Source organism: Condylostylus longicornis, unplaced genomic scaffold (assembly GCF_029603195.1).
Source record: "Condylostylus longicornis isolate FDR11 unplaced genomic scaffold, ASM2960319v2 ptg000077l, whole genome shotgun sequence".
Lineage (NCBI taxonomy): Eukaryota > Metazoa > Arthropoda > Insecta > Diptera > Dolichopodidae > Condylostylus > Condylostylus longicornis.
The window spans coordinates 2,040,400-2,065,396 of record NW_026578045.1 but is presented as its reverse complement, the minus strand read 5'-3'; positions in this window follow the sequence as shown (position 1 = coordinate 2,065,396).

The following is a 24,997-nucleotide window of genomic DNA, read 5'->3' as shown; positions in this document are numbered from 1 at the left end:
TTAGTTGCCAATTTTCAATTTTACGTTTTTTTTTTCATATCAGCTTCTGTTATAACAGAATTAAGTAATATAAAGATAATTTGGAAATTTAAAATTATTTTCCAAAAAAAAAAATAAGTTTTTTTTTTATTTAAATTGACTGTCACAATGGCATTAACGTATATCGCTTGATAAGGAATTTATTTCCACAAAATATTGATAAAATTCATTTCAAAAATTGTTTTCATACTTGTCCTCTTGGGACAATTTTAAATATACCAGATCAAAAATTATCTCATGCAGACAAATTTTTTTTTTCCTAAACAATTGCCCATAAAATTCATAAAAATTTTAAATAGATTTAGGATATATGAACTCTACTTGTTCATCATGAACTCTGAATAAATCAATTTTCCTTACAGTTCATGTAGGAGAAAATAATTTTATTATATATTGTTTTTTCAAAGATAAATTTCGGTATTCATTATTAAATTCAAAAAATTTAATATAAAATAACAATTTAATAAAAAAAAAAAAAAATCAAAAAGGAAAAAAAAATCAAAGAAATTCTTTTAATTTTAATTTTTTTTTTGTTTTTGATCATTTTTCATAGAAATTGGGTGAAATTCGATTCATTTTTCTTCTTTTATTAAATTTAATGTTTAGAGGCCATTTACTCACACACAATTGTAAGTCATGTTCATTTTCTATTTGTTAACAACTTTTATGCCTACCTATACGGTATTGTTTTCTTCCACCATACGTCATGTTTATTTAAGACTTGTATTTAATAGGGTGTTTTTGTATATTGAAATTTATATACCAAAAAAAAAATTTCTACTGTGGTACAAATGTACGTCTTTTTATACTGAAAAATTTTCCCGAAATTAATTTTCATTATAATTTTGTTTTTTTTTTTTTTTTGTTTTCGGAATTGAGTAGGCATTCAAATATATTATAATGATATTTATCTGCTTAAGGTATAAAAGTTTCTAAAGAAAAATTTGGAAAAAAAAAGAAAATTTCTTTTGAAGACAAAAATTTTAAAAATCGTGAGAAAATCTGCTGAAAATACGAAAACTTAAAATAAGAAAAATTCAAAAAATATGAGTTTCCTTCAGAAAGGAAAAGGCAAATTTCTTTTTTGATTTCTTCGCAACATTTTGGTCAACCTTGCTTCAGGTGATTTTGAAATAAGTTTAAAGTTGAAAATTTTTTGTAATACAATTCGATTTATCTAAATTATTTAAGATTTCAGTATGATATTTTTTTTAATAAACATAAACTGCCAAGTAATTCGAATTAACCCTTTACTGTTCATTTGAGTTTTATTCAGGAAATCATATATAATATCAAAAGCCGATCTTTCCATGTACCATTCATGTTCAACAAAAAACCATCTACTTTCATAATTTTCAATTCCCTATTCTTTTACTTGGGTATTTTACATTTAACTCTTAAACAATTGAAACTTTTTATACAGGTTGAATAACTTTGTTTTTTTCTTCCATTTAATCCTATATTTAACAAATAAAGTAATTATAACTAATTTAAAAATAAGAAGACCTTACTCATTTAAAAATAAGTAGATACTGCCATCTTGGCATTGAATTGTTCGACATCTTGTTTTGGGTTGCCTTCTGCGTATTACAAATCCTCCAAGTTCATTTGCTAAAGTCCATTCCATTCCCCTTATGTGGTTGTTGATTTCAGAATTATTTTATAACCCCTGTTTTACATCAGTTTCAAAACATTGTAGCTAACTCAGCTTACCATTATGGAGATGTTTAACTTCTGCATCTTTGTATAATGCATGTATGGGCTTCGTTAATTTTCGTAGTATTCCTCTATTATTTAGTTTTCTCCATAAGGCTTCGCTTTTAACTGTGTTGAAGGCTTTTTCAAAGTCAATGAATGTTGTATACAGTGGGGATTTCCATTCAGTGGACTGCTCCACAATTAGTTGCAGGGTGTTCTATAAATCCCTTTTGTTTCCTAAATTCGGCTTGTTCTTCTCACATAGTTTGTTTTATTTTCATTTCAATTCTGGATAGAATTATGAGTACCAGCACCATGATGGCTGTGTTCAAGGTGGTTATACTTCTTGTGTTGGAGATATTTGACTTAGCTTTTACTTTAAAATTGCCATACAAGCATAATGTTTTATTATTGAACCATTAATCGAAAAATGTGTAATAATTAATTTTACATTTCCAATTTAACCTAATTAAGTACAAAAAAATAATTTCTCGCACATTGCAAATTGCAGAAAACTGATAAATTTCAAAAAGGTTTGTACAAGTACACAAAAAAGCAATTAAACGCCAATAATCCTAAGAACAAATTATTTCTAATTTTACAAATTTACACAAAATGTTTTAACCTTCAGTTTTATATTTTGTATAGATTGAGATCACATTAAAAGTTTTTAACAAATTCTGTACTAAATTTTACAATAATTTTATTGTTGTAAATTATTTTGTTATACAAAACTTAAGTGTGTACGCATAAGTGTTTATATTTGTTTTGTCATTGATTTTACATTTATGTAAAGGTATGTAAAATTTTTTAAAGGAATCAAAGAATAAAAAATTTTAAGAATATTATGATAAAATTTCAATTTTAAAAATTTTTTTATTTTTTTGATCTCACCTTATTAATTTTTTTCCTTTGAGATTTGAGAATTTAGGAACAAAGCATGTAAACATCAATAAAAAACAAAACTTTTGAATATTTTTATTGAAAAATTCTTTAAAAAAAACGAATAAAATGAAGGTGAAATTCAGGTGAAAAAAAATAAGTAATAACCAAAATTTCTTTTTATTAAAATGTTCAAAATGGCAAAACTCAAAAAATAATACAACAATAATTTTAGAGAATCAAAAAATATTTAGGAAGGTTATGTAAACAGCAAGACAAAAATAAAAAATTTTAAAAAGAGAGACGACAATTTCTTAGAAAATAAAATTCATAAACATGGAATAAAAATATTGTTTAATGCTATTAAGGATAATATTTACAAATAAAAAAGGAAGAGAAACAAGATCAAAAGAGAGAGAGACAAAAAAAACAGTTATTATTACATTATATGCAATTTGGGAATAATTGTAAAAGAAGAAATTTAAAAATTCGATAAAGTCAATTCGAAAACTTAAGTGTTCTTAAGTTGTTCTTTAAAGTGGGAAAGAAAAATAAATTTTTTAATGTGTCGCATTTACTTTGTAGTTTAATTTTACTTTAATATTTCAATAAATTTAAATATTTAGGCACAATTAATTTGAATATTTTTGAAATTAATCATATTTTGTAATTAATTAATATAAATTATGTAGGCTCATTGTATAATAAACTGGTAAATTGATAAATTTATGAATTTTGTAGCAGAAAAAGGGTAATGTAGAGTACGATTGTCCTGGCTCAATAGTATTTCAGAAATAATTGATAAAGTGGACTAAGTTGAACAAAAAAATTTTAGAAATATTTTTCATTTTTTCTATTCTCTTTCTTGGATTATATGATCTTAAAGTTGTCAGGATTAAGGAAAGTGTTCGCAATGTTTATGAAAACTGTCGTTATTTTTATGATTCAGGAATTGATCACTGCGAATAGAAGATATTTTGGGCTTTCATTTTCAAATTATTTTTTTAGAATTTTTTCATTTTTAATGCTTTTGAGTCATTTTAGTTTTTCTGATTCAAGAAGACGAATACTTATTCTAACTTTAAGTCAGGTTTTTTTTTTAATTTTTTACGGGAAGAATAAGCAGATATTTCTTAAGAGTTTATTAATTACCCTCTTGGGTAATGTTACCGTATAGATGAATTCCAACTCATTTTATTCATATTTGATAAATTGTTTTTATATTTTATTTACGAACTAGTTTAATGACTAAACGAATATTTAAACTGTAACTATTAATCCGGTTTCTTTTTCAATAAAAACTCACGTAGAGGAAATTTCTTAATGATTTTTCAACACGAAAACGAATACCTTGCGGTTAATTTTCTTATTTTCTATTTGTTATACATACATTCGCTATATTATATGAAAAATGAGTTGCTGTCGTGTTAACATTTTAATTGGATTAAACTGTATAGCATAAGATTATTTTGCAATTATTTTAATTTAAAATAATCCTACTATATGGATTTATTGGTAGTTTCCGTATATGTTTGAATAAATTTTCATATTATTTTAATAGTTTATAAGTTCAGACAATATTGGTAATATTTTTTTTGTTAATGTTGATTGCATTGTCAAATGTAATTATAAATAAGCTATTTATACATATTTTCTAAATCTTTTATGAAAATTTAAGAATATAGATAGGTCTTGTTTAATAATTTGAGTCAATTCTAAATGCTTAAACATGATAATGTTCTAATAATCATTATAATAATTAAAAATTTTTAAGCAAAGGATTCTGGCTGTCTTATTATTTCATTTTTATTAATTAAAATCCTCTACGATTTCTATATAATTATTATCATGCAATCAGTGTCACAAGAACAAAATTATGATAAAGTCGTCATAAACGTTATATTTTCAGATTTTTGTTATGTAAATTTTTTAAAAGGATATTAAAAAATCATAATTTTATTGCATAATAAGAGGCTAAAAATTTTGCATGTAAAACCCACGCACGAAATTTTAATTAATTAACGAAGCTAAAAAAGTATGGGTTGGACTTTAAATTTAAGACATTTTTAATTTCATTAAACATTTTAAATAGAACTAGATTATTACAATTTTATAAGTGTAATAAAAAACGAGAGGTGAATAATCTCTATACGAGTAGTATAATTTTTTACTAATATTCTTGGTGTCCACTATATGAAAAACACCTGTTAAAATTCTATTTGTAAAAGTTTATTTATATGTGAGTAATTCTGTATACGTAAACATAAAAGTCATTGTCATAACTTTAATATTTTTGCCCTTAACTCCTTATAGTCTGCTAAAATATCTAATTCGTGTAAGATTGAAAGAGAAAGATATAAATTCTGTTTGCGTGTTTTTCGATTATTTTGTGGTTTGATGTATATATATATATATATATATATATGTATCAATGTACAGACATGCAAGTTTTTCAGCAAGTTCATGCCGTTTATTAGTTAAGGTTATTTACTGAATGTTATGTCCTTGTTTTATATTATGATATGTAAGAAAATAACAGCAACAAAAAAAAAATAAACAAATAAATAAGAAATTCTTGTTTTTCACTTTTCATTTGCTTTACTTTTCGTTTTTGGTTTTTGCTAAAACCGGAAGTATATTAGACTCGAAAAACTTTTAAGGACTTTTGAAAATTTTTCTTTTGTTAAAGTTTTTTTGTTTTTTTTTTTTTAGAAAATTTAAATGAAGCGTATACATATCAAATATTTGTAAGAATATGTGCATTTTATTATCCACAAAAATATTATAAAAGAATAAAAAGGAAAAGTAAATTGATTTAGGAAATCTGTGTTTTGTTTTCTATATGGTCTTCAATTTTGTTTATCATACTGTTTGATTCTAATCACAGCTTTCAAATCATTTTCATTAAGCCACAAGAGATGGAGGCTTTTTAATTGAATTTTTGAAATGAACATGGCTTATGCAATATAAATATTTATGAAAATTTTCAAGGACCACGGAGCCATTCTGGTGTCTGAAGAACATAAAATAGAGAGCCTTTAAGAAAATTTATTTTTTCATTAGAAATTTTCTTCTCAACTTCTCTTTTCGCTTCAAAACATTTTAAATCTCTTTATGGCTCCCTATATTATAGAAAATTTATTTACTTATCTATTAAAATATTTTATATACATGTATTGGCATATTTATATAACAATTTGTTAGAATATACAATCAATAATCATTTGTTTTACTCTATATTACTCATACTTGACTATTTGCATAAAAATAAGGATTAGAGAAACTGATTTATATTCTGATAATGATTTTGTTCTTTTACTACTCTATTTTTAATTTTTCTATTTAAAAATATTATACTTTTCATATACTTGTATATTAATAATAAATATAATATAATAGTTAATTTTATGATTAACTTATAATTCATAACATTTATTAAAAATTAGTTAAGTGTATACACGGTGATTACCTATACATATATAAAAGAAAAAAGTTGTTTTCAAAACTCACCACGCGCCTAAAAATATGTGGAAATAAATTATAACAAAATATAATGTTAAAAGTAAAGGAAAGGCTAATTAACAAAAAAAAAAAAATTAGGTCATATTTTGTTGTACATGTTTTTTGCAGTTTGCTGCTTCATGTATAACAATTATGTTAATGTAATATATTTTGTATATGCATGGAAGTGTAATATTACGAGTATGTATAGTAAAATGGATAATTCTTAAAAAATAATCACAACTGTTATTTTGTAAATTACAATTTAAACTGTCGTAAATTCAGTACTTTTAATGATTATTTTAATAATATTCATAGGCATTTCCTGAAATTTGGTCATTGGTATAATATTGTTATGATATATGGGTGAGAACCCATATCTGATGATCGAATAACCCATAGATGATCGAATTTTCTTGGATTCGAACCAAACTTAAAAATTTAAAATCACCATTATTAGAAAATTTCAAAGTCGAGTAAAAATGTAGTGGCATCGTTTCGGAAAAATTTAGCAACTGGTTCATGTAACTATTGTATTTTAATTGATCGATTAGTTGAGATTGATGTTGTGTGTGGAATATAGAAATTAAGCGATATTACAATATGCCTATTTGGCCTTAGTATGTCTTTTGATAATTACGTCATCCTAATCTAGCCTAACCTAAAATCTAGGTGATCTTTGTAATTTTTCTCAGAAATTTAGATTAGAATCATCAATGGTATAAAAATGTTAATTTAACTTACAAAATAGAAAAGTAAACATATTTTGACACTCAAAGAGCTTATACTCTTAGACTATATACAATAAGCATGTATATATAATAAATTTTATTGTGTATATGTATATATGTATGTTGACAGTTTGTTGTTTTCACAGAATAAATAATTCAATATAAAAACTTTTACCCTAAAATTAACATGAAAAACAACAGTTTAATTATTCTAGGGATTTGCAATTGTTGTTTTTTTTTTTTGTTAGTCTTTTATGTAAATATTTTTTTCTTCAAGTTAATGTTTTCATTGTTGCTCTATAGGGGGTTTATATAATAAAAATGGTCATATTTGGGTGGTTTTACATAACCGAAAATTACTTAAAATACACTATATAGTAGCAGTTGAAGAAAGAGAAAGGAATATTAAGTATGTGCTAAATGTTGGGTGTACATTTTTTATATCATATAATATGTATTATATAATAATATATTTATGTATAGGTATATAATGTCGATTTGTATGTGCAATAATTTAAGGTGTATACTTATAGTGTTTGGTAATGGTAAGGTTAATGTTTTTTTTATAATTTTGTTTTTTTTTATGGGTAATTCCATTGAATTATTTAATATATAGGTATCAAAAATTGTTACGAGAAGGAAGTTTGGTTGTGGTTTAGTTTTTTAAATGTGTAAATTTTATTGTGAGATTCTTTATTTTTTCGAAAATTAACTACTATAAATGCAACAGAGGGAAATGTGCTTAGTATAGTGGAAAATATAATAAAAATTTAATGTATACAAGAATGTACAATTTATTGGATATGTAGCACAATAAAAAATTGATATGAAAGTTTCGAGATCAAAAATTAAAGTATTTCAATGAAGAATTAAATTCGATAATGAAATATTGTAAATATTTTTAAGATATGCCATTCTGATCACGAATAAAAGCAATAAATCTAAGAAAAACTCAAAACTTTTATACTCTAATGACTTGTAATTGAAATGACCTAATTTGATTCCGTAAATATTTGGTCCAACTCCTTACAAATTGTCTCAAGTGTGTTAAAAAGTTTAGTTCTCATATTATCGTATTAATGTTAGTCAGGGTTGTACATTCACGCAAAGAATAATATAAAGAGTCTCTTTAATTGCCGTCTTCTTACTGCCTTTAAGACGGTTGTTGCAAGGTATAGAAATTCCAGGAACAGTGACCTGTAATAATTAATGATTTTCAATTTACTCTTCCTTTTCTTTTTTTAAATTTTTGAATGTCCGCTCTTCAATTAAATTTAAATTTCTCTATAATTCCTTAATTTTAAAATATCCTGATGAATTTTTTTGTTATAATTTTTCAATTAATTTGTTTTTATTTTTTTATTTTAAAGGTTTTACTTAATTTTGACCTTGTCTTTGATCATTTTTCATATTATTATGTTATAAAAAAATTAAATATTAAAAAAAAAGCTCAATGACACGTGTATCGGAGTGAAAAAATTTTTCTTATTCTTAAAATTAAATAAGGATAAAATCAAAAATATGTGTGTCTGTTAAATGGTGATCATTCACAGTGAATTTACATTAAAGGCTTAATAATTTTTGAGTAAAAATTTTTAAATTTCGTCTAGAGAGGCTAAGAGACATTCTCGCTTGGAGAGGCTGTTATTTGCAACAGAAAATACTTAATTTTATCAGAAAGTTTTCTATAAGAGATCATTTCTGATTTTAATGTTTTTACAATTATATTATTGGACAGCACAATATTTACTACAGTAAATTTAACAAACAAACGTTCGTTCACATTATTATTGATGCTAACCTATTTTTTTCATATGAAAACAAATGAAATAGAAACTGAATAAAAAATAACAAATAATAACAACCATTTAAACCAAATAAAAAAATTATTTAAATTGAATGGATTAAAATCCTTTCCATATCATTTTCATATCATTTAAATTTCTTTTCTTTTCATTCTATTTTATATACACACTTACAAAACACACATATAATATGTATGGCATTCAAAATCTGTATAAGTATACAATTAGAGAAAACAAATATAACAAATAAAAAATGTCCTTGTAAAATATAACATTGAAATTTTCTGTTTTTTAACAAGGACACAGGTATATACATACCTTTATGATCCTTTATGCTATTATAAATTTAAGGAAATAAGCTTTCATTTCTTATATGAGAATAATAAAACGGGAAATAGGAAAAGATATTGGGAAAAAAGAAAAAAAAATATATTGTATAGATCCTGTTTTCTTACATAACAATACCATCTTCTCTTCGTTTATTTATGTATGAAAAAAGGAAGAAGAAAAACCAAAAAAAAAAACTTGAATCTGTACTAAAGGAATAATAACTTTTATCAGATAGAACATTATTTGCTTTCTAATAAATATTGTACAAAGATGTTGCACCCATAGAGAAACACAGCTACAGAAATAAAAATATATGTAAAAATTTAGATGACGTGGTAGTATGAACCAATCTATTTTTTTCCGTTGTGTGTTGCTACACAGAGTAATTTTAAAAGAAGTAAAAGCTAAAATATTTTATAACACCGAAGTCCGACTCCGACTGTCAATTGTTTTCGTTTCTGACGACCCCAATTCAAATTCAGATTTCGACTCCGACTTCGACTTCGAATCTGAATTTGATTCCGACTCTGGCTCCGAATTTTACTCCGATTCCCACAACGATTTACATAACTCCCTTTTCGACTCAATCCAAACTTCGACTACAACTGTGATATTTTCATTACAAATCCGGCTTTATAAATTATTGATGGATATTACAAAATAATGCAGTCTTATTTAAAATTACAGCAATCTTAGTCTATTCTTTAAACAAATTGCCGTTTCTAATAATGAATACCATTTATAGCGAAACCAACATTATCCAAAAATGTAATAGTTTTCAGATATCGTGAAAATATCAGCAAATTTTAGACTCTCTTATGTCAAATTTTAAAATCTCATAGGGTAAACTTCTTTTATTACGTGGTATAATTTCAAAGGTGCGATACATACATTCATACATACATACCCATAAATATATACTTGTAAATGGCAAATAATTTTAACCTACGCAATTTTTTTTTTATAGATATGCCAAATTATGCTCAGAGCTAACGTATTTATTATGCCCACACACATGCATATAAAAGCAACCAGAAAAAAAAATTTGGCTCTCATGTATTAATAATGACTTCCATTGGGAGTCTTAAAAAAATTATTTTCTCTTTTTTATTTCTTTTGCTAATGGCATAGAAATAATTCGATTCTAAAATAATTTTCAAAAAAAAAAATAAAATAAAAATAGAAATAAAATAAATAAACTGTTTACCTATTTTTGAAATTAAAGGTAGAACATGGCAGTTTTTCACTTGGTTTCTATATTGTTTAGAACTATTGCAACTTTGAATTCGCTTTGTCTTTAGAAACTCCGGTCTGATAATGTAACAGGCAAAATATAGTTTTCTTCTGAAAACCTCTATGTAACTTGAGAATTTGTCGAATATTAAAACTTTGGGGGCACAATATGTTAAGAAATGGCTTAAGAAAAATCTCAAGCAATACGTCCTTACATATTCATGCGTGGCGTGTAATTAGAGAGGATATTCAATCAATATCATATTATATAATGAACAACAATTCGGGAACATGTCTAAAGTTAACCATTTAAAGGCAACGTTTATGTAAGAAATTTGTCTTTAAAAATTTCTTTTTTACTTTGAATTTAAATATCTGTATCGCCTGAAGGTATGCAATTTTTTCCATTATATTATTTTATTTCTCATATTTAATTTATTTTATTTCTCATAATTTAGTCAGAAAATGCGTTTATAAAGAGTTTCAAAATTTTTTCTTTAATGTTATGCTACTACTTTTTTTCATATTAAGGATAGCAAAATTACTGAGGAATACAGATTTTTCTTTAAAAATCTTTTGGGTATCTTAATGAAGCTTTAATGATAAAAAAGAAAAATAAAATTAAGAGCGTCATCAACTTTTTTAGAATTTTTCTTAAAAAATGCAACAAAACTACAAAGTAATCATTTTCAACTGAATAATAAAATCATGATAAATGATAAAAAAATTAAAAATTAAAGTTAAAAAAATTTTAGTTGTTAAATTTGTTTTTTTTTTTGCTCATTGCTATTAAAGAACATTTCGGAAAACATTCCTGTTTCATTCACCTTGTTACTTTTTTTTTTTGAAAAAATTTTCCTTATATTTCATTATTCTTTGTGTTTCTATACTATTTTTTCTTACCATTCTCTAGTTCTTTTTTAAATGTCTTGGGAGTAGAAAAAGAAAAAGAAAAAAAGGAAGTAATTTGAAACAAGAACTATAAGCGCTATAATGAAAACTGCATTAATAAAAATCCTTAGACACTTTTTGAATGAGATTTTTTTTTCTTATACGAACCAGTTACAGTTCCTTGTAGAAAACTATGGTACCATACTTTTTTTATATAAAATAGTTTTCCTTTGTTCTGATTTGAAAATTAAATGAAGAAAAAAAAAGCTGCATATTTTAACGAAGAAACTCTAGGGCATTTCAATGGAAATTGAGTGCTTAATTTCTTTCCCGTTGACTTGCAAAATTTTATATTTATAATGGTAATTGAGCTTTAAGGCTAATTGCAGTTTTGATTTTTAGAATAGTTATTTGATTTAGTTATTCAATTTAATGTTCAAATGCTCCGTCGTTTATTGAATAAATAGTTAACATTACGTTTAAGTTCAAAAAATGAGCCCAATTTTTTCTATGTTATGGTCTGAAAACTCACATTTTAATTTGCTACAGTATCGCATATGTAATATGTTCCGCATAAAATTATAAAAAAAAAAAAATACAAGAGGCTATACAAATATCACATAATACTGCGTGATTTCGGTTCCAAATTTTTCACTTTAACCCCGATCCATAATTCAGATGTGTGAAATCGTCGATTCGACATTATGAATACATATTTTGTTATGTATACAGAGGTTTCCATTTGAATTGGACCTTGATTTATTGTTTATTTTTTAATTTCAGATTTAACTGCAATTTTCTGATTCTGACCCTGGTTTCAAAGTTGTTTTTATTTCAAATTCGGCTCCGATTCATATTTTAACCTCCGTAGATAAATTTTTAAAAAACTTATTTTTAAAATTATTAAATTCCCTCAGAGAGAGGGATATCTCTGACCTCGATTAATTTCAAATTGTATTTGGACTTTGAGTCCTATTCCAATTAGGTATAAATTTAATTTTTTGAAAAATAAGTACTTGAAATGTCCCCACTCCGAATCAAATGTTTACACAAATTCTAGCAAGAAGAAAATCTTGATATCCAGATTTTGCATTCCACCAAGCAGTCACTTGTAGCAGTATCAGAAAATCTTAACCGTAATGTAAATTTTCACAACTAAAATCAGAAAATTTTTCAATGTTGTATTATGATAGAAAGTGAGTTATTTAATACTTATCCTGTTCAAATCACTCTCCAATTTATATAAATATGAACTAACAAAAAAACAAAAACAAATGAAAACTTCAATAAGTTTCCTCTTCTTCTCTACATAGAGAACCATAAATTCCAATATATATCATATAGTAAATATATATATACTTATATAAGTAAATTGTATATTTCTAGCTGTAAAATGTATAGTTGGATGCTTTTATTTTATTTATTTGTATATTGTAGATTTTTGTATATTTTGGTTTTGTTGGTTAATGTATTTCGGATAAAAAAATTCTTAAAAGGATATTGTTCTAGATTAGGTTCAATTTTAAATCTATGTTGGTGTAATGTTCAAATGGGAATTCAATTTTATTTATATGGAAAATAAAAATGTGTAGAAGAGGAAAGAGGTAATGGACAAATCTGATATCTTTTAAATCATTGATTTTAGATGAGTAAAAAACCAAAAGTTAAATGTGCTATTAAATTTTATTTTAAAAATTATCTACAACAACATTCGAATAAAAATTATTTTGTAAATTATTTATTTTCAAAGTTTGTATATGAAAAATTTAAATTTACGTTTATAACATAAAAATAGTTTCAGTACATTCAGCGCACAATATTTTCAATTAAATCATATTTAGCTCAACAACTTAGTATAGCGGCATTCATAAACTGAAGTAGTGCTGTATACTAGTGAAATTGATTTGTGTTGCAATTATTTTTTATTCCGTGCAGCCATATTAGGTGTCAACAGATTAACAACTAATATATTTTCAATTTGAACTAAAATTATTCATTTATTTCATTTAATATTTTACTCCTGAATAAGTCAAGTTATTGCTAGATTTGGTTTTGAGTAAATGTAAAACAATTCTCATCTGGGTGTATCATAGTTATTCAGAACAACTACAATTTTAAAAGGAAAATTTAAAAGACCTAAAAGAAATAGAATTGTAATTTGGTTTTTATTACGCTAAATGAATTTAATTTTCTTGTTTTCTATCTACATTTTTAACATTACGAATTTGTTCGTACTGTCTATTCTCAAGAGAACCGAAATTTTAAAGATTTTTGACCGTACTTCTCCCTCCTCAATCACTTATAAAAAAAACCGAAATTTTCACGATCGCAAAAATTTCGGTTTTTTGGCAGGCTCCGGTCAAGATTCGTTAATATTTCGATTTTTTGACGCGTAGAGATACGGACAAAATTCGTAAAAATTTCGTTTTTTTTCACATTGTACGGGTTTCGGTATGCTTCACGTATAAAAGTTATCCGTTATCTGAATAAAATTTTATTGAAATAATTTTTCAATAATTTATTAAATTTTTAATAAATTTCGAATTTTGTTATTTTACATTAAAATAATAAATTTTAGCAAATACAAAAAAAATCAACAAAAATTTTCCTAACATTTTATTTGTTAACACAGAAACGCTTCTAAATGAAATTTAATTTAAGCTCATTTATGTAATGAGAAAATATTTACAAAAATTAATACAAATAATATTTATTTGTGTATATAATATTCAATTATATACATAAATGTGCTTATATGTATAAGTATGTTAAATAAATTTTATTTATATAAACGCCTATTTAAATTTTAAACGTTATTAAAAACAGATTGTCTCCTATTAGGAGTCTTTTTGTATCTATCAATCAATAATATTATATTTGGAATTATTTATCAAGATATTTAAAGAAATTCGTGCACAAACTATACAATACAGTCAAAATCCTTTAACATGAATCCCCATTAAATGGAATTCTAGACCATACCAATATAATTTTCTTTTATTTTTGACCCTCTTAGCATTCCCCTAAAATATTTAATTGCCTCTATAACATCTCGTATATTGTTTTCATACGCCGATTTTCTCTAACAGGAATTAATTTTTTTGTAAAGTGGTGATTTATATTGCGAAAGTCCGACTGTTGTTGGGTGCAATATTACTTCGAATTATTAAAACAAATTCTCAATAACACATAGTCTCAGGATACCTTGTTAAAATTAAATTTTTTTTTTGTATAAAATTTTATTACATAAATATACTTAACATAGGAAATAAAATTATAATAAAAAAAATAGCAGAGAATTTTATTTTAATCAAATTTGAATTTGTTTAACCCTTTTCTCTTATATTAGTTTATTTTATAAAGTATGTGTATGTTACAGCTATAGATAAAATTATATGTATATATTTTTTTTTGTATAAATAACGCAAAAACAAACAAATGTGATCATTATAGGAATTATATTATTATGTAAAGTTAAAAAACCCATTAAAATTATAAAACACATAAAAAATAAAAAACATAATATTAATGTTTAAATATGTGTGCACATAATATTTATTTAAATATAATATATTCATACCCATATATATGTAGAAGATAAAAAGAAATATTTTACATTAAAAACGGAATTTTTTAGCAATAATGAAGCAAATGTAATAAAACGAAATTTTATAGTTCTAAAATTTTTACTCCCATTTGAATTGAATATAAATATAAAATTGGGAATTTCTCTAAAAAAGGACCCCTTAAAATAATTATCGGGAATTTAATTAACACCATGAACTCAGAATTATTTTTAATTAACACCAATAACAATTGGTGTTAATTTAATTTCAATCCGATTTCTATAGATTACCGACTATTTTTTAAACAATGTGAAAAATTACGCAATTTACAAAATTTTGAAAGAAAACGAAATTGCTATGGAAGATTTCAATTTTAAGTTTGCATTTTATATCGCCCCACAAATCCAACTTTTTACTTTTCAGCCTTCATCTCGTTATAATAATTTTTTGAATAGAGGGAAGGAGTTAGGAAATTACAAAAAATTCGCAAATAAGTAGAAGGCTGTTAAGTTTTTGGGCTAGAATGTAATTTTCGAAAAAAAACTCGTTACTATATAGAGGCCCATATAATATTTCTGTTTAATCTAATTCCAAATAATTCAATTAAGTAGCATTGAGTATTGCTCCTCACAAAAATTTCCTATTGGAATTTAAAAGTCTCTGGAAAAGTGGTGAGGAGTACGATCTGGAAGAAATTTCTATTCCACCCTTTCTACGAAGGAGGAGTACGGAAGGGCTGGAATAGAAATTTTATTATTTTATAATAATATAATTGAAGCGCTAAAATTTACTAAAATGAAATCTGATCTCAGGATTTTTTTCTATTATATGTGTTTGTACCCATGTGTTTAATAAAAAATTAAAAATTTTTTTTTTCATTTCGAATAGTTTTCTTTTTATTTTGGTTTCTATTTTTCCCCTATAAAATAAATTTTCCAGAAAATAATTTAAATACTTTAAAGATATTTGAGAAATTAAGTAGAACAAAAAATAAAAAGAGTAAGAGAAAAAAAAAATTAAAATAAATAAAAACAATCATAAAAAAATGTTAAAAAGTTTGGATCAAATCAAAAGAATTGGTTTGTAAACTAGCATATTTCCTAGGGATATTATTAAAACAATATTAAAAGAGACTGCAACAAATTTGTTGGAATTATTCAGGTAATTGGCTCATTTATTGGTTTCGAATTTTGATTCCATTGGTTTAATTGGCTCAAATAGGATTCTTTGAGCAATGTGTATGGTTGTAATGCACTAAACTGACGAGCGTAAGGACGAACGGACGGGTAAACAGGCAAGTAAAGAGAGCGAAATTAATAAGCACATTTCTTATCAATTTTCTTGAAAATGTGCTTAAAGCAAAAAAATGCTTTTATTAAAAATACTAAAAATTTTTTGTAAAAAATATGTTGGTGTAAAAAACAAAAACAAGGAGCAAGGAAATTTTTAAATATACAAAAATGTTATAATTGTACGTGTACATGTGTGTGTATATTTTATATATAAGAAAATAAAAGGATTAAAAATTTTTCGGCGTTACTTTCTTTTTTGGTTTTAAAAAGGATTTTGTTTTTTTATTTTTACTTTGTTTCTAGTTAAAAAAGAATTTATAAGCATGTACACGACATATGTATGTATGTATTTGTTGCGATTCTTATATATTATTGTTTTATTAAGCGATGATAGATTATAAAATCTTGTAAAAAAAGCAAAGGTGAACTGCGTTAGTTGTAATTTAATATTTTTATTTTTTACACATAGATATTTTAGGATTTCTTTTTTTTATTGGCTCTTGTTTCTGCCTCTAATTCTATTATGATAATATGATATGGGTATAAAATTATATAGTCAAGTAGGTGTATAAGGATTTTTTTCATTATTAATTAAATAAATTTTTAAAATTTTCACTCTCAACAAAAAATAAAATAAAAAGGATTTCTTTAAATAATTTGATAATTTTTATATTAGCATTATAATATAGAAAGTCCTGATTTAGTTAATACAGTGAAAAATCCTCTTTAACAATAACTCTTGATAGCACACAATAGAATTTAAGTAGGGGAATAGAAAAAAACGGATTATTTTAGGGTAGCATGTGGAAATGAATTTTGTGTTTAGTGTTTCCTTTGAAATTTTGTGAATTATAATTTAATTTTATATGAGGTGCCATAGTTCAATATCAAAATATTTTATTCAATTAGTATTTTTTTTAATCTTGTAATAATTAATGCATTTTGAAGAATGGAAGCCTTAAATTGGATTAAATTTTTTCAAGTACTTGTTGTGAGGTATAGGGCATCCCTATGTAACTATGATATTATAATCAAAATAATATTCAGCAAAATGTCTTCATTACTTCATATACTGTTTTTTTTCTAATAGGTATATACAATAAATTAAAACCAGTTGAATTGGAAACACATTTTAAACTGCAAGGATTGTAAAGGTGAAATCTCATCATGAATTTCAATTTTAATTCAAATTAAATTTCTATATTTAATTTATAGAAATGCTAAGCCGGCTTCTGTTCGTTTGTAGCCGTAAAATTCAGAAAAAATTCAACAGCTTCATTTAAAATGTTAATATAATTTTGAGATCGTATTGGGCACTCTATTGTAGTTGGAAAAGGTTAATTTTACAATCAATTTAAATTCCAATAGTAATTTCAACAGTTCCAACCGTGATTTAAATTTTTTCTAATTCCAAATCACGGGAATTCCCATTTTTAATATGAAGTTAATATTACGACGCAGATAGTTTTTGGAAAAACTTCGAAATATTCTTAAACTGTTTACATTCTTTTTTAGGAATCATGCTCTAGATTACTGGGCTAAAAGAAAAGTTGAGTATTTGCTGTCAAGTAAATTTTATTTTGTTTTGAAGTACTGTGGCTTCCTCTCTGATTCCAAATAGAACAGAATTCTTTTCTGATTCCAAATAAATTCCAACCAGAAGTACATTAAAGCAAAGCAAGGATGTGATTCCTAATTCATACCATTTAAACAAATTAATTCAATAATATTCTTAAAATAAAATTTACTGCATTTACATATACATTTGTCTTTGCAATTTTAGGAAATTTTATTCCTTTAAAAACCTGTTGAGGAAACTCAAATTCCTTTAAATTTTTTTCAATAACTTATTCAAAATGTATACTTAATATAATTTTCTTAAAAATTCTTCTATTTAACTGTTATACGGAGAACAAGAAATAATCAATCCCAAATGTTATTTTCTCAAAAACCTTCCACTTTATTTTAAAACTATTTGGGGCACAATTTAGTTAATAACCTTTGACGCTAGTTTATTCTTTTTTTAATCTTTCAAAAACTTTTTTTATAAAATATTGCACTTTTATGAAACTTGAAATCAGAGTTAAAGAAAAGTATCTTTAGAATATCGCGTTATAAATTTATTAATGTTTGTGAAGAGGAAAGTTTTAAAATGCATAAAACTTAAAAAACAATTTTTAGAACGTGATTTTGCTGTTTTCTTTTTTTATATAAATGTAATATTTTTCATTTTTATATTGTAAAAGAAAAAAATATAAAAAGAGAGCAAAATTCAGGAAGAAATTCTTCATTTACGGTAGTAAATTAATATAAAAGTTTTGATTTTGTTGAATTGTTTCATAGAAAAGGAAATTGTAACTTCTCTTAAATTACTCCCCTGATATTCTAGTTAAGAAATATAGAATTTAAAAGAATTTCGAATTTAATGGAACTGAGGAGTAATGAAATGGGGCAGAATATATCGTTACAACTCTTAAATTTGTAATAATTGCTTAATTTTTAGCTTAAACACTTTTAGTGGTTTTAAACACTACAAAAAAACATTGAGAAAGGAGTTTAGATTTATAGACATAAAATTATTGTATAAAACTTTCTAGAACGAAAGTTCACATTATATGAATAGCTCTTTTACTGGAAATCAAATCAAATAACCATTAGTTCAAGGGGAAGTATAGATAGTAACCAGGCTGCCGATCAGAAAATTACTTTTTCGGCTATACTAAAAAAACTACTTTAAAAGTTATTATGCTTTGGTAGAATGAATATTTGTCTATTCATTAACTTATTGAATAAGTTTAGTTGAATGATAACACGTCTTAATACTGTAAGAAAATGAAGTAGGTCAGTTAACACTTCACATTTTATGCATTTGTCGAGTGTTAGGTAGATGAAAATTTTTATAATTTGAATTTGGTTATATAGATCCTATATAATTTGAATTTCGCTAATAGTGTAGTATATGCAGATTTCCAGGGAAAGTATAGATAGTAACCAACATCCATTTATGTGGATAATTAGGATAATTAAGCTTGGTTATTGAGATATTGAAACTCTTGTTCTAGGTGTCCACGAACAAAACTACAATTTAATGCTAATAAAACTATGTAAGTGTTTTTGGACGGAGTTTTTTTACATAGTTTATACTGGGGTTTTATTTTTACTTAGGACTAACAGTAGCTCAAGTATTTTGAACAGAAATATAATTTAAAGGAACTCCTTTAGACAAATATTAAGCATTTTAACTTTGAGTTCCAATTAATCATGAAAATTTATTAACGATTTAAGTTTCTATTACTTGAAATTTAAAACAGGCCAAGAGCTTGATTTTAATTCCAATTAATATGAGATTTAAACCAAGGGCTTCAGCTAAATATTTCCGCAATGCTTTCATTTTTGTACTAAAATAAAAAATGTTCCTGAGGGGTAACAAATAATCGTATTTCAAGAATTTTCCGCAACATTTTAAATATTGCCTTTGATAAATTTTGCAAAACAAAATTTTAATTTGATTCACAATTATTATTATTATGGAGAAAATTTTAGCACTCTCCCTATAATTAAGGGAAAATTTAAAAATTCGATGGTTATAAACTCTTTTTATTTTTTTATGACAACAATTATGAAAAAAACGTGACACACATTAAAATCATTAAAAAGATTTTCCAAATGCAAAAAGAGGGTAACATACAATTCCATTTAATTTCTCCTACACGCTATGTAAATGGAAAAATTTCATTGTTAAGAAAAAAAAAATCAAAGTAGAAAGCATTGACGCCGCAAAATAACTTTTAATAGTAATAATAAAAAATAAAAAAAAAAAATTTTAAAGTTTATAAAAAAAAAATCTTTTCCGCTTCCTTTTCGATTTTTTTTTTAATCTTAATTTTTTTTTTCACATTATTTACAATTTTTGGTTTAAAAGATTTTTTTTATATTACTTGAATTGTACGTGATGTCATTTTTTTTACAATAATTCTGATTTTGGCTTTTATAATACAACATTATTACATGAAAAGGACATAAAAATTTAAAATGAGTGAGTGTGTGTGTGTGTTTATGTTTGGACAAGCGTATATTTACCATATATTTTGAAATTTCCTATGGTTTTATACTAAAGAAAATTTATTCGTGCAGCATGCAAATTATGTAAGCATAAACTGTGGGAAAACTTTGAATTACAATATTAAGAAGTTTTTTTTAATCTCTCTCAAATAATCAATAAATTGAATGAATTGTGAATATTGTAACACGTCTCACTTTATATTTATCTTCTGTTGGTCTTAGTTTCGAGGAGTTTACGTGAAAGGAGTGATTTTAGAGTGGTAAAATGTTGGTAATTTTGGATAAAATAAAGATAATTGAATAGGTGATTGAATTATTTTGCAAGTGATTTAACAATTTCACAAAATGTTCTTAAGACTGTTAGAATTTGGTGTTAAATCAATGCAATCAAATAAGTTTTTCAAAAACCATTTAAAATTTTAATTATCTTTGATTTGTTTGCATTGTATGTTAATGGTTTATAAGCACCCCAATAGCGTTAAAAAAGATCTTTATGGTCATATTATATAGTGTAAGCAGAATATCTTGTTTTGTTGATCTTATTATTGTCCAGATGCTCAAATATCCACCTTCATTCAACTTACCATAAAATTAAACTGGTGTTAATTAGAAAAGATGTTAAGTATTTAAAAACGTTCTTCGGAAAATAACCATTCTCGACTCATAATATCAGTTGAAGAATACGATATTATTATTTTATAAGAGATGAATCAAAAACTCAGTGACTCTTATATTAAGTAGTGCTGCATTGAAATGTAAAATTATCAATTTTAAACTTTAAAAAACTCTACTTGTCTTCTTTAAGATTTTATAAACTTACTACCTATTACCTATATACGTACATACATTTGTATTGTAATATTCAATAGACTTATTTCGCCAGTAAATGCGGTATTCTAAAGAAAAGTTATTTTGCATTTAATTTCCCATAAGAGCTACAATATAGACAATGTAGTTTAAACGAAAAAAACTTCTATACGAATTACTTTTTTCCTGATCCTTAAAAACATTATTCTGTTTATCTCTCTACTTTCTTTTATATTGAATTTTCTTATTTATTTTTTGATGCCCTAGATTCTAAATATTATTATTGTTCTTTCTTTAATTCCACTACTTCTTATAAAAATAGTGAAAAAAGTTGAAACATTGAACGCAGAGAAACTATAATCAATTTAAAAGATGAAGGGAAAAGATAATAGGAAAAAATGTGAATTTTTTTTTTTTGGTTTTTTTTTTCTTTATTTCTTTTGCATGTGTATTGAACATTGTTGGATTTTGAAAATTTTTATTTTTATAAGGACGTGACTCTTTGGATAAGCTAGCTATAAGTATATGACCTACAATACATTTATAATGAATTTATTGAAATTTTCTTCATTTTGAAAATTATTTTTAGTAGAATATTGTAAAGTATTGTAGCTGTTATTGTAACGATTTAGTAAAGGACAGAATAAAAATGATGAATTCTATTTGAGTATAAAGAATAATTGAGAGAGAAAGTTGAAAAATAAAAGAAAATTTTCATGATAAGTCAAGACTATTCTCTTCATATAGAAAAGAAGGGCCAAGAGTTTCGGGTTTTTTTATTACTAATTTGAAATTCAATTTTGAGAGAATTTTCACTTTGGTGCTTTACTTAAACTATCATGTATAATAGTAATAACAATAACAACACACATTTTTCATAAACTAGCAAAATGAACAACTATTTTTTAATACAGAAATATTTGGAAGTGTAAAATAGGTAATAATAGTAAAGTGGTGGCCAGATATTCTAGTCATTTGGTGCTTGTTTTAAATATTCGACAGATCAACCATTGTTAACACTGTTATTCATATATTAAGGGTTTCGTATTCGGAAAACACCAAGGGATTCAGAGAATTTTAAACGAATTTTTTAAGAAAAATTTTATTGAATTGTCTGTCTCTTAAATTATGTGATTATTTAGTCTTTAATTTGAAATTTTGGTTACCCTAATTTAAATATAAACTTATTATCCTTTTAAAAAGGATATTATGTGTGTATGACATAATATACGGAAAAGACAATAATATAATTCACAATAAAGCATAAAAATATAGAATAAAAGAAAGGAAAATTTTTTTTTATAAAATATAGGTGAAATAAAAACTAGGACATTACGTAAATTTTCCCTCAGGAATTTTCTTTATATTTTTTTTTATTCATCATTATTTTCTCTTTTAAAATCTTCGCCTTACTTATTTTTTTTTTTTTTTTGTGTATTAGTTTTATTTTCCTTTTTATTGGTATGTTTATTTTATTTTTTTTTATACAGAGTATGTGTGAGTATTGGCAGCGCCGGATCTACAATATATACAAATTAAGCATTTGCAAGGAGCGCCGGAAAACAGGGAACTCCGAAAAAAAATTACCATTAATATTGCATGTAAGATGATTAAATGTTTAATGCATTTTATTCATTACTTTTAAAGCCTAAAGAAGAGGAGGGGACGCAATAATTTGGGAAGCCTCGAATTGCCTTATAAGACAGAACCGGGTCTGATTAATGGTATTGGAATAGTTTATAAGGAATACATAGTTTTGTTTTAAAAATGACATATTATGGTAATCTCATTCTTAGAATATTTTATGCTATTATGAAAATTAAAAAAAAAAACAAATAGCAAAAAAAAAAATACGAGTATTATAAAAAATTTAAAAATTTTTTCCCGATTGTTTGGATATGTTTTAGATTAGTTCTTCATCAAATATGAGTGATTTTGGAAAGAGGTGTCTTTATAAGAGATTTTCGAATTTGAAAATTTTTAGAAAATAAATTTGCAGAAATTTTGAGAATATTAAAAAAAATTCTTCAAAATTAGAAGTTTTTACATGCACTTCTGAAAATAGAATAAAAAAAAAACAGCTGAAAATTTATCTTAAATAAGCACACATTGAAGTGCCAGAATCCACGAAACCTTTGACTTAAAGGAATTTCTCTAAAGGAATTGAAATTTTTAAATTTTGAAGGCTCGACTTAAATTTGTACTGTGCTAAAATTAAAGAAAGAAGGAACGATTCTATAACTAAAATAAACTATATATTCCGAAATCTTATTTGCAAGGGATGATTATACGAAACCGTTATTCTAATAATACAATATTTTCACGACTTTATTGTACAAAAAGTCCCTTTCATATCAACTAAATCAACGAACAGGAAATTTAAAATTTCTCTTCACTATAAGTTAAAAATTTAAAATTCCTTTGGAATAAAACCAAATGGGAAAAATTAGAAAAACATTTTATTATTAGAAAATATGACATACCTTTGATAATAAAGAAATAAAATATATATATAGAAGATGAGAATGAGGAAAAAAAAATAATCATATGTTGTACAAACATTTTAAATGTTAATATTTTAGAAAGTATGCAGAAAATTAGGTGAAAAAATAAATAAAGTTCTTGATTTGGGTTAAATTGACAAAAAAGGATAAAGGAAAAAAAAAGACGTTTGTTTTATAAAGAAGAGCAACCAAAAATTTACATAACCGCATTCTAGAATATTAGATCAAATTAAAATATAGACTTAAATGAAAATTTTCGTAGAAAAAGAAGAGCATAAATGAATTTGTTCAAGAAATAAGAAAAAATTTTATGCATATTTAAATTAAATTTTTCAAGAATTATAGAAAATATTCTTGGGAAAATCACATAAAATCACAATAGAATGAGTATCATATAGAAAATTTTATAATCCTGTTTGGGCTCAATTTTGGTAGTGATCACTATTAATATGTTCAATTGAATCGCAGATCACTAGATTAGAAAATAAAACCCTAAATTTTAATTGCAATCCTTCCTATTTGTCTTTAAGAAGTTATTAATCCACTTATTTGTCTTGTAACTGATCACCTTATTTGCTAGTGATAACCTTTAATATGCTCAATTGAATTGCAAATCACTCAATTAAGGAATAAAACAAAAAATTTTTAATTTTAATCTTTTCTAGTTGTTTTTAAGAAGTAATTAATCGACTAATTTACCTTGTAACTGTATCACGAAGGATATTTTATGATCCCCTCAAAGTTTGGGCTCATATTAGTAGTGAATTGATAGTGATTAGTTTTAGTATACCCAGTTGAATTGTAAGGCACTAATTTAGTAAATCAAACACCCAATTTTAATTATAATCCTTTCCGGTTGCTTTTTAAGAAGATCCACTTAATTAATCCACTAATCTACTTTACAATACGGAAAAATTTTAAAATCAAATCTAATAAGATATACACGCTTTCAAAATTTTGTTTGTAAGAAATTAAAATTCCCTGAAAATTTTCACTCCTTACGTGTTAAAAGAAAATTTTTTAATTTTTTTAATTGAATAAAAAAAATTTTCAAAATACTGATGATGATTTCTTTGAAAAACCTTATTCTCGTATAACAAAATTATTGCTAATTTTCCTATATTAAATTTTCTTTTATGCATTCTCAAGTGAATTTTATTATTAAAAATATGAAATTGCGCATGAACTAGAAGGAAATTGATAAATAGAGATGGTGCGTCCTTTTTTATATGCTTTATGATTTTTTTTTTTTTGGGGAAATTTTTAAAAATGGAGACGTAAGGGTCGTTTAATAGAGAACACGTGTAGGCTTATTAAATTAAATATTAATGACGGTTCAAAATTATTATTATTTTTTTTTTTGGAAATTTTGTAATAAAAAAAGAAAATAATGTTGGTTTTTCTTGGCAAATATAGATTTTGGTTGGAATCTTTTTTTCGATCCTGTATAATAAGGAAAATTTTTATTAATTTCTGAAATAGTATAGATTTTTTTCAACTACGTTATTAGATATTGGGAATTGTTGTTTATTAGTTATAATTGGATTTATTTGGCAAAGGGGGATGTCATTATTACTTAATATCATATGTAATTAATTATAGTGTGGAAATTTAGCGCTAAACCTAAGTAATAATTCGAATTTTTAATATTTAAAG